The sequence below is a fragment of the Lactuca virosa genome, chromosome 5, assembly GCF_052849685.1.
Source record: "Lactuca virosa cultivar CGN04683 chromosome 5, Lactuca_virosa_CGN04683_v6, whole genome shotgun sequence".
NCBI classification, from domain to species: domain Eukaryota; kingdom Viridiplantae; phylum Streptophyta; class Magnoliopsida; order Asterales; family Asteraceae; genus Lactuca; species Lactuca virosa.
Window position 1 is genome coordinate 337,755,512 of NC_136430.1, and position 11,794 is coordinate 337,767,305.

Below are 11,794 nucleotides of genomic sequence, written 5' to 3' on the forward strand. Positions count from 1 at the left end.
CTCTCCAGAACGGCCACTGGCCTCTCCATGTAAGTCAGGCGCTCGTCGACCTGTATATCATCCAATGACACCACTGCCTCCTCATCTAATATGCACTTCCGCAACTGTGAAACATGGAAAGTGTTGTGGATCTGGCTAAGCTCCTCCGAGAGATCCAGTCTATACTCCACTTTGCCAACCCTGACAATGATCCTAAATGGCCCGATGTATCAGGGACCCAACTTCCCTCTCTTCCTGAAGCGAATCACACCCTTCCAGAGTGAGACCTTCAGGAGTACCATGTCACCGACTTGAAACTCCAACTCAAATCGGCGTCGGTCGGCATAACTCTTCTGCCGACTCTGTGCGGTCTGCAACCGCTGTATGATCTGTTAAATCATCTCGGTAGTCTACAGGACTACTTCGGTCCGACCCAGCACCCTGTGACCCACCTCGCCCCAACAGACTGGGGTGCAGCATCTCCGTCCATACAACAGCTCATAAGGTGGAGCACTAATGCTGGAGTGATAGTTGTTGTAGGAAAATTCTACAAGGGGTAGGTAGGAGTCCCAGCTTCCACCGAAGTCAATGACGCATGCCTCAACATATCCTCGAGGGTCTGAATGGTCATCTCGCTCTGGCCGTATGTCTGCGGTACTGAAATGCATCCGCGTGCCCAGTTCCTTGTGGGACTTCTGCAAGAAACAGGAGGTGAACCGAACATCACGGTCTGAAATGATAGACTGGAACCCCATGACGAGCAACGATCTCGTGGATATACACGTCGTCCAGCTTCTCGGCCGATGAGCTCTCCCGGATGGGCATAAAATGGGCACTCTTGGTCAGTCGATCCAAGGCCGATGAGCTCTGATACCAACTTGTAACATCCATAAAATTCAAGCCAATATAAAACTTTTTCAAGCATTCAAAATCTTTAATTATTACAAAATGTTTTCAAAGTAGTTTCATATCAGAGTATCCCAGAAATCAAGATCATAAAAATGTGAGGAGGTGCATGATCACGCCTTCGCCTTCCCTGATAGCTTGGAGATAAAATCCATCGTGATCTGCTCCCATTTCCACATGGGAATCTCCAGAGGCTGCAGCTTGCCATGCGGCTGCTGGTGCTCGGCCTTGACCATCCTGTAGGTCAAGCACCTCTCGACGTACCAAGCAATATCTCTCTTCATGCATGACCACCAGTAGCTCAAACTCAGATCCCGGTACATCTTGGTGGCCCCGGGGTGAATAGAGAAGCGAGACTTGTGAGCCTCCTCCAGTACAATCTGCCTGACCCCACCAGACATCAGAACCCAGACCCGAATGCAACAGGTCAATTACCCCCGACTGTCCTGCACAAATTGGGTGATCTCGCCTCTAATCCTCTCAAGCTTCCAGTTCTCCTGCCGTACACCCTCAGCCTGAGCTTCCCTAATCAAGCTCACGTGTGGAGAATCCACTGATATCCTTATACATGCAGCTGGAAGAGAAGATCTAGCTGACTTGCGGCTCAGGGCGTCTGCAACCACATTCGCTTTACCAGGATGGTAAAGGATCTCGCAGTCATAGTCCTTGACTACGTCAAGCCACATGTGTTGTCTCATGTTCAGGTTCGGCTGATCCATGATGTGTCTTAGGCTCTTGTGGCCCGTGTATATGGTACATCGGACCCCATAGATGTAATGTCTCTAAATCTTGAGAGCGAATACCACCGCTCCCAACTCCAGATCATGAGTAGGGTATCTCGTCTCGTGCGACTTCAGCATCCGCGATGCGTGGGCTGTCACCCGTCCTCTTTGAATGAGGACCGCTCCTAGTCCCGTGATGGATTCATCACAGAACACTACAAAATCCTCAACTCCCTCCGGGAGTGTCAACAATGGCGCCTCGCAAAGTCGTTGTCTCAGTGTCTCGAATGCAGTCTGCTGCTCAGGGCCCCACAGGAAATCCACTCCCTTCCTCGTCAGGCGAGTGAGAGGTACTGCGATCTTGGAGAAATCTTGTATGAATCTCCGGTAGTACCCTGCCAATCCCAAGAAGCTCCTGATGTCTGAGGGAGATTTAGGAACCTCCCACTGCATAATTGCCTCGATCTTGGCCGGATCAACCGAAATCCCCTCCTGGTTGACAAGATGTCCAAGGAACTAAACCTCTCATAACCCAAACTCGCACTTCGAGAACTTGGCATACAACCGCTCTCGTATCAAAACCCCCAGTAGCTCACGGAGGTGCTCCTCATGCTACTATTTGGTCTTGGAATACACCAATATATCATCTATGAACACGATGACACGACAAATAAATTTACATTTAGTGGCACAAAGCTTTAGTGGCATATTTTGTTTTGTGCCACTATATTATATCTTTAGTGGCACTTATATTTATTTGCGTTAAATCATGTTGAAAATTGTAATTTTTCATATCCCGCTCCTATTTCCCTCCACGGTTCAAAGCATTCCGCACTTTTTTTAGTGCAATCAAATGGGCTCAAAGGAATAGAGAACTCCTTTTTTTATCCTCACGGACACTTCTCCAAGCCCTCCCTCCTCTCCTCCTCCCAATGCTCACTACATCACAACTGTCTAACCTTCTTACCAACACCAATGGAACACCTCCTTGTTCTTCTTTTAATCAACCATAAACCTCTAATTGAATACCAAGGCTTTATCTTCTACTATATCAGATCTAATGTATGATAGATTTCGGAGGTCAATCTCAGATTTGATATATGACATATCACATACGATTTATGTTATATTGGAGCAAATTTATAGGGTTTCCATTATTCCCCCACGACGAATACGAACCCTAATCAGGTATGCATTCTTAAATTGTTTCACTCTCCTTCAACCACTCGACCATCTCCTCTATATATTCTCATTGGCGGGAGTTCAAGTGATTTATATTTGTGATGGTAGCTTTCTAATTCCCTTTTTCTTTCTCTTCCCTCGTATACAGTCGTTACATCATACACCGAGCAGTATTGTATGTGTGGTTATTGACTTTAAGGATATTGGCGATGAAGGTCCATTAGCTCTATTGCAGGTCCGATAAAAATAAAGTGCAGTAACGAGGTTAAAAATCTTTAACGCCATTAAACTAAAAAAAAGAAAAAAACTCTTTCGTTACCCTGTTCTTCATTTGTAAAGAGAATAATCTTCGACTGGAGCTTTTACAGGTACGTCTCAAATTCAAGTTCCCATTAATTCTCTTTCTTAGTAATTCTAACTAATTCGGTAGGATGGTGGTGGTATGACGAATGGGGAAGTGTTCTACATGATCTGTATTTTTTTTAGTAAGGGTTTCTTTTTTGCTTCTAATATGTTTTTTGTGGGTTGATAGAGCATGGCACACCAGGTGTTCGACCTCTTGTACATGAGGTGCTTTTGGTGCATTTGACATCCACTTTCCTTTTCTTCTCTTTCTATACATGAGATTCAACCAAGTCTTTGTATGTTTAACATTCGGTAAGGTTATGTTCTTTTATCTATTAAACTAAACTATAGATACACATACCCCCCCTCCCCACCCGATGGAAATATGTTGTCCTATGTCTTAGGTTGGATTAACATATAAATTTTACAAATTGAATTTAATTTTTCAGGATGTATGTATGTTACTTGCGGTAATGTTGTGACCCATAGTAAATTCATAGATGAAATACGATAAAGATGGCCTTGAAAAAGATTATGATGTAAGAGGGAAAGCTTGGGAGCTTGTTGATCCCAAAAGTACCCTAACATTAGTCGCAGTTAGTATGATGGTAAAACTTTTCATTTTAACAATGGAGATCACACAATGACAGAAAGGTATTTTGTTAATTCTAAATACAAACATAGAATTTACATTATGAAATTAATTTGGTGGTTATTGGATTATCAAAGGTTTTATGTTTTGTATATTAGCTTTTCTAAAAATGATTTTTTTTTTAAATTAAATAATTGATGTCCATGTATATGAAATGTTTTATAAATCCTTTTCATGTGTCGTCATTTTAAAAATAAAAATGATTAACTTACATTTTAATTGAATTAAATACTTGAGTGGAATATCTTTTTTCTCCTCAGGTTTGAATAACTTGACATGGTTTTAAATAGTTGATGTTCATATATATAAAATATTTTATAGATTAAAAAACCTGTTGTTGTGAGTTTTAATTTGACTGTTAAACCTCACTAAATTCATCTAGAAATTATATTATAAAACTTATAAATTGTATGGATTACATGGTCGATGTTTCAAGATTAAACATACTAAGTTACAACTTTTTCTTTTTTGTTTGATCATTTTTCAAATATTGATTGAAGTTTCTTTTGTTGATTTTATTCTTAATTTGATTTGGTTTTTGTGATTTCATATATATGTTTATAGAGTTTTCACTTTTAAACAAGCGATACAGTATAACTCACATAGGATAGGTATTCACACATTACTTTTCACTTGAACTTGGTTTTGTAATATCTCAAGTTTGGTTATTAATGATACTAAAGCCTTAAACTATTATTTTGGTGGCAGATATGAGGTATTATTAACCATCACAGCTCTTTGCATAGAAGAAAAACTTAAGAGGGACAATTATACAAAGTTCGAGGTCAATCAAGTTCCGTGCTTCTTCCCCAACATGTATTTAGTTTAACAGTATTATGTTTCGAGTACTAGTACAACATGTATACTTCTTAAACATCTTTGAAGATATTTGTATTTTAAATATTAAGAATATTGTTCTTAGATAAGTTTGAATTGAAGTAATGATATTGTGTTTTCCGTTTATTACCTCAATTGTGTTATTATTATTTTATATTCTATTTAAAGTATAAGAATTTTGGATATATATATTATTAAAAAGTGTCAGCAAAAGCATTAGAATAATATTTATTTTAACAGATAAATAGTGGCAGAAAAATAATGCCACTAAAACCTTCAAATGTTATAGTGGCATAGTAGAAAAGTGCCACTAAAGGGTAATAAGACTGCAACGACACAACCAAGAAGTGCCACTATAGGCCTTTAGTGGCAGCGTTTTTAGTGGCACTTTTTATTTGTGCCGCTGATTGCATTGGGGGCCTTTAGTGACACTTTTTTGGTTTTTAGTGGCACTTTTTCTATGCCACTAAATGTTATTTTATTTGTAGTGTGACCGAGCGATCAAGCATCGGTCTGCAGACCGGATTCATCAGGTCCATAAACAATGTCGGCGTGTTGGTGAGCCCAAACGGAATCACCACGAACTCGTAATGTCCATAACGAGTCTGGAACACGGTCTTCTCCACATCCTCCTCCCTAACCCTGACTTGATGGTACCCAGACCTCAGGTCTATCTTGGAGAACCAAGATGCTCCCTACAACTGATCGAAAATATCATCTATCCTTAGGAGTGGATAATGCTTCTTCACCTTCAACTTGTTCAACTCCCGGTAGTCAATGCACATCCGGTGTGAACCATCCTTCTTCCTGACGAAGAGAATCGGTGCTCCCCATGGAGAACTGCTCGGACGAATGAACTGCTTGCCCAACAATTCCTGTAGCTGTGATGACAGCTCCTGCATCTCCGGTGGTGCCAATCGGTACGGCGCCTTGGCGATAGGGGCCGCAACTGGCACAAGGTCGATCCTGAACTCGACCTTCCTCTCAGGAGGCACTCTGGGTAACTCTTCCGGAAACACGTCAGCGAACTCCCTGACTATTGGAACCGCTGAAACCAAGACCAGATCCCTGACCCGCATATCCACCACATACGCTAGATAACCCGCACACCCATACTGAATATACTGTCGAGCCCTGACAGCTGAGCAAAACCCTGAACCCACTCGAGTGCCCTCACTGAAGATAACTATTTCTCCTCCACTTGGGGTTCGAACCACCACACGCTGACCCTCGCAGTCGATCATGGCACCGAATCGACTCAGCTAGTCCATACCCACTATCACACATACTTCCCCCATGGAAATTGGAATCAAGTCAATCGGGAAGGATACCCGGAAGATCTCCAAAACGCAGCCTCGATAAACTGAAGAAGCGAAAATCTCGTGTTCGTTGGTGATAGAGACTCGCAACGGACACTCTAGCTCTCCTACTGGCAAACCGAACTCCCTACTGAATGACTGAGAGACAAAAGACCGACTCGCCCCAGAGTCAAATAATACCAAAGTAGGTAAGGAGTTCACTAAGAATGTACCTAACATGGTACAACACATATAAGCATAAAACAAATATAATCAGTAAGATAAAGGATAGAAACATACCAGCAACCACATCTGGTGTTGTCCTGGCCTCCTCGGCTGTAAGCTGGAAGGCGCGTCCTTGAGCCTTCGGAGGCTCTGCTCTACCCTGAATCCCGTCAGTAATCCTTAGTGTAGCCGGCACTGGAGCATGCGCCGGTCTGGCAGCTAGTAGGGGACACTGGGCCTTCATATGGCCCACCTGCTCACAATGGTAACAAAGTTTGACCCCATAGGGTGGGTCTACTGTCTACAATCCTTAGCAATCTGACCCTGCTTGCCACACTTACGACACCTTCTACCCGATCGACAAACTCCCGAATGAGCCTTCCCGCACTTCCCACAAGTGCGGCCGGGCTGACCTCCAGACCTAGAACCAGCGGTTTTGGACCGCTTTGGTGTCGGATGTGACTGCGTCGGGCCCTGCCTCTGCTCCCGTAACTGTAACTCGATCTCCAGCTCACGCCGCCTAGCGGCCTCCTGTAACTCCAACAGTGTATCACAACGCTGGGTAGCAACAAACTGACGGATATCAGTCTTGAGCATGCTCAGATAACGTGTCATCTGAGCCTTCTCAGAAGCAAACTCCGGGAAAAACATCGCCCTCTCAGTGAACATGAGGTTGATCTTCGTCACCGTCTCCGTACCCTGTCTCAGATCTAAGAACTCCTGTGACAGTCGCTCGCGCTCGACCTGTGGAATGTACCGAGCGCGGAACATCTCCCTGAACTGCTCCCAAGTAACTGCAGCTCTTTGATCATCAGTATACGACCCAGTCATCAACCTCCACCAGTCCTTTGCTCCAGACCTCAACAGGTTCAGAGCACACATGACCTTCTGGTCAGCAAGATATGAGCACGTGAAGAAACATCCCTCCACGTCAGACAGCCACCTCATGGCTATGATAGGATCCTGAGTCCCATCGAAAGTCGGGGGCTTCGTGTTATCGAAGTCCCGATACTGAAAAGCTCGTCTTCTCCCCGTTCCCACAGCCGCCACGGCTGCAGAGGCTACAACAGCCGCAGTCTCAGCAATGGATGCGTATCTGTCATCAAAATACTCCATCATGGCGGTCTTTATAGACCCAAACATCTCCGGAATTTGACCCCGGACAATCTCGACCACCTCATCACGGATGATTTTCCTGACACGATCTTCTGGCAACGCTGGCCTATCTAGGCTTCCAGCTCCTGATCCTGAACCGGATCCGGTCTCAAATGGCCTCGTAACCACTATACTGAAAATACACAACGAAGATATCAGATAATCCGCATAAATAACGGGGAACCAACTCCCAACTAAACCCTAGGGGTTGTGACTTCCTTGTTGTGCATATGGGTCTTGTGCTTTCAGTAGTATGGGCCCATACTACCTTCCACACCTACCCATATTTGCATCAAGTATCATCACAACGCCCTAACAATATACATATGCATGGCGAGCGCTCAATCCCCACTCCTAGAGGTAGGCTAAATATCTCGTAACTGGCCGACTGACCGCGCATAACTCATCCATGAAACTTCCACCAACCATGCAGCCCTAGTGTATGCTAGCCATACATAACGCTGAACCCTATAGACACCTGAATATCCGATCCTACCCTAAGCGGTTCATCAAACAAGAACAGGAAATAAGGTCAAACCAAACATTCTCAGGCTATAAGATCTTAATTATGTATAACCATGATGCATACACCAAGTAACTACAGTAATTATGTTAATTTCATATAAAGAGAACCCTAGGCTATTAGACAACATATAATCAGGCAATTCTATCATGCAAATTCTGAAGAACCCTAGCCTATCACTAGCATGTTGCTCCAACATATCACAGTATCAAATAACTGCATGGTATTTTGGGGTTTACTTACTGGCTTCGGCTGATCGTACACTCTGCATCCTCCTTTCTTATTTTGAAAACCATTTTAAAATCATTTTAAAAATATTTTCCTTGGTTTGAGACTGGATTCACACGCGTGTTCCTCCAATTCACTCAAACCAAGGCTCTAATACCAACTTGTAACATCCATGAAATTTAAGCTAATTTAAAATTTTTTCAACCATTCAAAACCTTTCATTATTACAAAATGTTTTCAAAGTAGCTTCATATCAGAGTATCCCAGAAATCAAGATCATAAAAATCTAAGGAGGTGCACGATCACGCCTTCACCTTCCCGCAATCATCTGAGGTACCTGAAACAAAATCCAAAACTGTAAGACCGAAGCTTAGTGAGTTCCCCCAAAATACCCGCACAACAAGTAACACACATATAATAGCAGCATACTATGGGCCCGATCAACCATCGGGTTTGAATGCTAACATACTATGGGTCCAATCATCCTCGGGATGGTATACCCTCAAAAGTCCAACTAGTCATCCCTTAGTCAAATTCAATGTCAACGATCAAGGTCAACAGTCCATGTTGACCCAACTCGTCAAGTGTAACTCGCTGACTTGTCGAGTTCCTTCAGAACTCAAGAAGTCGTGAAAACCCTAGTCGACTCGCCGAGTTTCCAGATAACTCGTCGAGTCCATGCAGTGTCCAAAATGTCGGGAAAACCCTAAACAACTCGTCGAGTCATCTAACTGACTCGCAGAGTCCATGCAGAACCAAAAACAGGCAATCTTCATCCGACTCGTCGAGTTGACCATGCAACTCGTTGAGTCCCTTCAGTCCTTTTCTTATTCAGACGCTTTTAAGCAAGACCAAAGCTCCAAATTGTAGATCTAGCCTCCTAGGGCATGGTTACCACGTAAAGTTGCAAACTTTACGTGCATCCAAGGCCTTAAATGACAAACCAAGCTAAGGAAGAGGTTTAAGCCAAAGAGAAGGGCCAAAGCATGATAAATTCGATAACTTTATGACTACGAGGGCTTAGAGGAGTCCAGATCTGTAGTTACAACTTCAGATCATGCTCAATACCATAAATGACCTACAAATGTGCTAGAAATGGATTTAAACCCTTGAGTGGGGAGATCTAACACTAGAATGATCAAGGTAACAACTTGTTACCTTCAAATGGAATCCAAAATGGAGTTGGCACTGGATCTACAAGCTTCTCCTTGATCCAATCTCTTGAGTCTTCAAGTCCCTTGCACTAAAACCACCTTCCAAGCCTTTACACACATAAAATGGGGAGTAATACACGATTAGGGTTTTCTGAGGTCAAGGGGCGAGGCGATAAGGGAGGCAGAGGGTGGCTAATGAGCCTTTAAATAGGGTGCAAAACCCTGGAAATTAGGGTTTTACATTCCAGCTCTAACTCGTCGAGTTGGGTCCTCCAACTCGTCGAGTAGGTCCCTTAAGTCACGGGGCCATATCCGTTTCTACACGACGAGTTGGGGCATCCAACTCGTCGAGTAGGCCTTTAAATCTGAATATAAAGCTGTAAAATTTATACCTGGGAGTCGGGGTGTTACAAATATTATGAGATAAAGAGAAAATGACCCGCTTGGTCTTCAGAAAGGGGATCCAAACAAACTTTGGTGTTATGAAACCATTGAGACAGTAGCTTTTGGTGATGTTGATGCATTTAAAAAACAGCCAAATAAAATGTTATGTTATCAGAGACTCAGTATTCAATCAATTAGATTTTCCATTTAATCCTTCAATGTTTATATTTGCTAAATTCAGGATTGCTAGAAATTATCAAGATACCGAGTAGTATCAAAGTATGAAGATAAGATTTCATGAAGTGCTTGGGAAGAAAGAAGAAGAAATTTGGTTCTTCGTGGAAATTATCAAACTTGTATCGATAACTCCGGATGTCATATTCGAAGGAGTTATTCAAAACTATCAATACAAAGTTGCCAGGGCTAACAACTCTCTTTGTGAGTTCACAATCGTGGACTTTCCCCTGATGAACTTCAATGATCTCATTACTCTTACAAAAAATTTGGGAGATTTGGACAATGATCAGGTTCAAGATAAAACATCTTACATCATTGGGTACATCCACATCAAAAGCTTCGTAGATTGTTACTTTGCTTATTTGGGGCTAACAGACTTCGAGTTTGCTACTACGTTCAAAAAGAAACCAAAAGTTCCAGATTCATCTTTGAAAAAGGGACTAAGAATCGAGGACTATGAAGATGGAGAAATCAATATGAAACCCAAGGGTGTGTGTTTTGGGGAAAGAACATGCAGGAAGGAGGAAAGAAGAAATATTTCTTCTACATTGATGAAAAAAATATGTACTCTAATCAAAATCTTTCCAGCATCCTTCTCCAGATCAATAAGTGTAAAAAGAATTCAAATGAAGACATAGTGGAGATTAGTAAGATTATTTGTTGGTATATGGAGATTCAAAGAGTATTTATGGCGGTGACAAAGACAATACCCACAGTTTGAAGATTCAATATTCATCATAAAGGGGGGGATTGTAAAGTCGGAGATATTGTGATGTATCGAAGTCTTAGGTAGTAGTAGAAGATATGCATAGATGTCCATATCGAAGTTTTCACAGCTTCAATATCTTTATGTATTTTATCAGGCACATATATTGTAACACTGTAAATGTCGAAGTCCTGATATTTTTTGTATCTGTTGAGTACACTATAAATAGTGTAGGTGGTTAAGTCATTTGTAACTTTTTTAACTTTGTGCTTTCATTTTATTGGATGTACTTTTGCACTCTCCAGATAATATGAGCTGAAACCAGATCTTATTTACTTCTTTGTTTTCATATTACTTCAGAGTACATAATTGATTGATTTCATAACTCTACAGTTTTCAAGAAGTTATAAACAAATCTCTAATTATGTCATATAACTCAATGTGTTAAATTGCTAAATGACTTTCTTCTATGGTGACTTGGAGAACAGTGTGGCAATTCTTGGGATGAGTATGAGTAGGTGTGAGAGGCAGTAAAGCCATATACTACCGAAAGCACATGACCCACACTTGGATCAGGAAAAGTCATAAGGTTACTAAGACACTAGTAGTTGAGTTGTTTTTCCTTCATTACCTTCGTTTCGGTGTTGACTACAAAGACTAATGTTATTCCAACCCTAGTGGTCATATCAAATTGAGTCTGAATGAGATAAATTTGCGAAGTGAGTTACTCAGTTCAAAGAACCATGTTCGATGTAGTGTCTGACTATTGTCAGAAGATGGAAGAAAAAAGATAATCGAGTGATCGGCAGAAGTATTGCAACCATCGTTAAATACTAAGCAGCCCTTAGCTAGAAATGTTACACGCTATGATATGATTATATCACATTAGAATATAAAGGAAGGTATATTCGTACTAGACTTTGACTCATAAATACCTGAGTCTAGCCATTGTATCATATGATGTAATATCATTAGAGAATGAGCTTTAGATTCGTTAAGGTAGCTTAAGTAAAGACCTTATCATAGATTGATTCTATCGGTGAAGGAGCAGGAGCCTCGGAAGAAGGACGAATTTGTAATTCGAAGGTTAGGACCAGAACGGAATGAAGATCGGGTACAAGTTTGAGCACCACCAACAACTAAGAAATCCAAGAGATTGATAAGGAAGGAATATGAGTTACGGTTACACCTTAGGATGGAAAAGTGACTTACGGGTCATCATCCAGCCCTATTTTGTTGATGATTCCAGGACGTGATCATC

The 11,794-nt window shown here is 41.9% G+C and overlaps 1 long non-coding RNA gene across 1 annotated transcript; it reads left to right on the forward strand.

Moving 5' to 3' along the window:
- The first annotated feature begins 2,530 nt into the window (after nucleotides 1-2,530).
- On the forward strand, nucleotides 2,531-3,385 carry LOC145114508 (uncharacterized). Its single transcript, XR_013711057.1, has 3 exons — nucleotides 2,531-2,795; nucleotides 2,938-3,157; nucleotides 3,322-3,385. It is a non-coding gene; the product is annotated as an uncharacterized LOC145114508 (long non-coding RNA).
- Nucleotides 3,386-11,794: the final 8,409 nt, after the last annotated feature.